The 4,325-nt window shown below is 40.8% G+C and overlaps 1 long non-coding RNA gene across 1 annotated transcript; it reads right to left on the bottom strand.

Annotated features, from left to right (window-relative positions):
* Window positions 1-2,549: 2,549 nt before the first annotated feature.
* On the bottom strand, window positions 2,550-3,421 carry LOC143990090 (uncharacterized). Its single transcript, XR_013277146.1, has 3 exons — window positions 3,352-3,421; window positions 2,833-3,011; window positions 2,550-2,730 (listed from the first exon to the last, which is right to left on the bottom strand). It is a non-coding gene; the product is annotated as an uncharacterized LOC143990090 (long non-coding RNA).
* Between the last annotated feature and the right edge of the window lie 904 nt (window positions 3,422-4,325).

The raw sequence follows: 4,325 nt of genomic DNA, 5'->3' as shown, positions 1-4,325 counted from the left end.
CTCTTAGAGGGACATTTTTTTATTTTTATTTTTTTTTTCAAATGACAATTTTTTTTTTTTTTTTATTGCATTTTAGTGTAAATTTGAGATCTGAGGTCTCTCTGACCCCAGATCTCATATATTTAAGAGGACCTGTCCTGTTTTTTTCAATTACAAGGGATTTTTACATTCCTTGTAATAGGAATAAAAGTGACAATTTTTTTTTTTTTAAAAGCACCGTGAAAAAATAAAAAGTTAAAATAAGAAAAAAAAAATGTTTTAAATGCGCCCTGTCCTGCCAAGCTTGCGTGCAGAAGCGAACGCATACGTGAGTAGCGCCCGCATAGGAAAGCGGTGTTCAAACCACACATGAGGTATCGCTGCGTTCGGTAGAGCGAGAGCAATAATTCTAGCCCTAGACCTCCTCTGTAACCCAAAACGTGCAACCTGTAGAATTTTTTAAACGTCGCCTATGGAGATTTTAAAGGCTAAAAGTTTGTTGCCATTCCATGAGCGGACGCAATTTTGAAGCGTGACATGTTGGGTATCAATTTATTCGGTGTAACATTATTTTTCACAATATAAAAAAATTGGGCCAACTTGACTGTTATATTTAATTAAAAAAATAAGACTTTTTCCCCGAAAATGCGCTTGTAAGTCCGCTGCACAAATACGGTGTGACAGACAGTATTGCAACGACCACCATTTTATTCTCTAGGTTGTTAGAACTCCTAAACACACACACACACACATATATATATATATATATATATATATATATATATATATATATATATATATATATATATATATATATATATATATATATACACACACACATACACACACACACACACACACACACACACACATTTTTTTATTTTTTATTATTCTAAGTAAAGGTGAGATGGGTGGGCAGTGAAAGCTTCATTAGCATCGCTGGCTGTCATACCAACAGCCACCACTAGATGGCGCCAGATTACAGAACTAAACATAGGACCACAGAAGGCCTCAAAGCCGCGGCCTCAATTACCGGCCGGCGGCGGCGCGGCCCGACACGATCACGCCGGGGGGGGTGGAAGGAGACAGGATACCCCCGCTGTGCTGCCCCAGGCGCCAGATCACAAATTCTAGTCGCCAATGCGATCTGGCGCCCGGGGTTTGTCGAGCCCTGCATTAGTGTGATGGTCAGTGGGAAGAATGGTCCTAATGCCGCGTACATACAGTCGGAGAATCCGTCGGAATGCGTCTTATCGGACCGTGTCGTCAGATAATCCGACTGTGTGTGGTATGCATCGGACTGATTCCGTCCGAATCTCCGTCGGACCCAATTTTCCAACATGTTGGAAATATTTCCCGACCAACTGGGCCGGTCGCACCTAATCCGATCATGTGTAGCGAATTTTGATCGGACCAAGTGCCACGCATGCTCAGATCAAATTCCTACATCAAAGCTATTGGCTACTAGCCTGAATGTAGTCCCATCATAACGAAATTACGTCACCGCTTTCTTGGCAACCGCTAAATCAGACAATTTGGCCCGACCGTGTGTATGCAACAGTTTCGGACACAATCCGTCGGACTAAATCCGACAGACAAAATCAGACGGATTTGGTTGGCAAAATCTCCGACCGTGTGTACGTGTGCTTACACTTGTGGTCATTGGGAAGAATTACCACCTTACAGAAAGCTAAAAAGATCAATGGTGTGAGTGGGAACTTATCCGAGAGGCAGAAATGGCCCAATTCTGAAGGAACCCCTAGCAACCTCTGGAGGAACTCTGGTTGAGAATCACTGCGTTAGACCATTGAAGGAAAGGTAAGTATCGCTGTGCTTAAAGCGGTAGTAAACCCGCAATTTTTTATTTATTTTTTTAAAACCTGCAAAGCAAAAGGCATAATGAGCTAGTATGCACCGCATACTAGCTCATTATGAAATACTTACCTTAGAACGAGGCCCCGACATCTCGCCCGATCCACGCCGAGGGAGCCGACATGCTCCCTCGGCGTCTCTTCCGGGTATCGCGGCTCCGGCGCTGTGAGTGGCCGGAGCCGCGATATCGTCACTCCCGCGCATGCGCGCGGGAGATTTAAATCCGGCCGGACGAGCGCTGCCGGATTTTCACGGAGAGAACCCCCTTGTGCGCATGCGCCGCTGCAGTCAGCGGCGCATACCGAGGGGAATATCTCCTAAACCGTACAGGTTTAGGAGATATTTTTTTTACCTACAGGTAAGCCTTATTATAGGCTTTCCTGTAGGTAAAAGTTAAAAAATTGAGTTTACAACCACTTTAATAGAGGAAGTTTGGGACTTTAAAATGAAGCACTTGGATAATGGAGGTAGGTTTTAACCATATTAAAAAAAAATAAAAAATTTTTATTGATTGTTCAGTAACAGATCATAAAAAATAATAAAGATCAAATTCATAAAGTATATAGGCGTAAGTACAGTAGAAGCATGATATATAGTATTCACATATAGCAGCACATAGTAGTAATAAATAAAATAATTGGGTAGTATGGCATGGTAGTGCCTATGACAGCAAAACCGACATCAGCAAGTACATCCACATAATAGATATGCATCCACTAGATGTAAAACAAAAATAAATTTAATATATAGTTAAAAAAGTAAATTCATAATAAAATAAATATAGTTCCGTATAAAGTATAGCTGGGACATCATTTCAAAAGCTCGACGCGTTTCGTGGGTGTCTCCCACTCATCAGGAGCTGATGCGACCAAAAAATTCCTATGAAATAGAATAAAGAATAATATAATATACCAACCATATAAATAAAAATAAATTAATGGGGATTTAATGCGTGTAAATGGTTAGCCAGGGCAGACTCACCAATCCGGGTGGAAAGTGCAGTGTGCGGCAGTGGGCGTAGGGTGGGCCATGGGCAAGATCCCTCCCCGGGAACTGAGGCGGCATAGACATGGATGCGATATCAGGCAAAACCAAAAAGATACAGCAGTGTTGAAGAGTATCAGATATGGAGTGTGTGGCAATTGTTGAAAACAACATATCTAAAAACAAAATGTTAATAGTATGTATGATTAATGAAAATAATGTGATGCGAAAGTAATTTGAAATTGATAGTGACCCTCAAAGGGTACAGAGAGAGTGCTGGCCATAAGGCAAGTATATACTATGTAGTAAGTATATGCAGATGAATGTAAACAGTGAATGGTGTGCAAAATTAAAAATAATGTAATAGTGTGAAAGAAAGTATGAGTGTGCAGGTTAAACAAAAAGTGAAGAAAATTGATGAAGGGGTGTACATAGACCATGATAGACAAGGAGAGTGACAGAATTACCAATCAGCAAAAAAAAGGTGTGAGTAGTAGGAGAAAAAAGATTTTTCACCTAAACATCGCTCCTAAAACACCAGCAGACAAGATATTAGGATGAGAGCTCCGTCCAGCCGGCGTCCTGCCAATAAGGTCTGCAGACACCGGTCAGGGCGGCTCTGATAATAAAGGCCCCTTTAACTATCAACAGCTGATGCTGATTGCACAACCAGCATGAAAAAAAAAAAAAATATATATAAGGTAAACTTTAATGATAGTAATGGTAATATTTATAAAAGCTAGTATAGTAGCTTAAGACAAAAAGTAGTAACCATGAGCATAGACAGGGTCAAGTGCAATCAGAACAGAGATGAAGTGTGAGTAGAAGGAGAAAAGAGATTTTTCACCTAAACATCGCTCCTAAGAAACAACACCAGCAGACAAGACGGCCATGTATCGGCCAAGTATCGCTGTGCTTAGCTCTGCATGAAGTGGTTTGTCTCAACCCTCCAACTGACACTTTTTCTGGATAGCTTTTTCTGTTGGGATGCCATCACATGTAAGAACTAGTAAGCTGCACTATATTACATTTTCGTTTTTGGGTTTAATACCATTTTAAGGCTGAAGTTACAATTGTGATTAGGCTCTTTCACAAGTGACTAACATTAGGCAATATTTTTGGCAGTGAGGGAATGACATATTTCTCTAGGACCTAGCGAGGGAACAACAGATTCTGAGCAAGTGAGTGTTCATCCTGCATATTCTAGGGATCTTGTCGCTCAATGATTTCTCACCAGTGTCAGGATCACAAGTGTGACATTTGTCTAAATATGTAACAACTGGGTTTCCTTCTGCCCCCACTGTGACATCCTGATAAATAATGTGGGGTTAAAGTATAACTTTTGTTCAGTTTTGGATAGAGGGATTAGAACACCTGTCAGTTTTTATTGCGGTCTGTGTCCCTGTTAGTGAGGTTCACCCTCTCTGTTTGTCCTGTCTACCATTATCATTGAAAGTAAAAGAAAACCCAAATTTTTGATTGTCTCTGGA

This window comes from Lithobates pipiens, unplaced genomic scaffold, assembly GCF_037356315.1.
Source record: "Lithobates pipiens isolate NorthernLeopardFrog02 unplaced genomic scaffold, aLitPip1_a1.2 Scaffold_18, whole genome shotgun sequence".
Lineage (NCBI taxonomy): Eukaryota > Metazoa > Chordata > Amphibia > Anura > Ranidae > Lithobates > Lithobates pipiens.
This window is presented reverse-complemented; position numbering and strand designations above follow the sequence as displayed.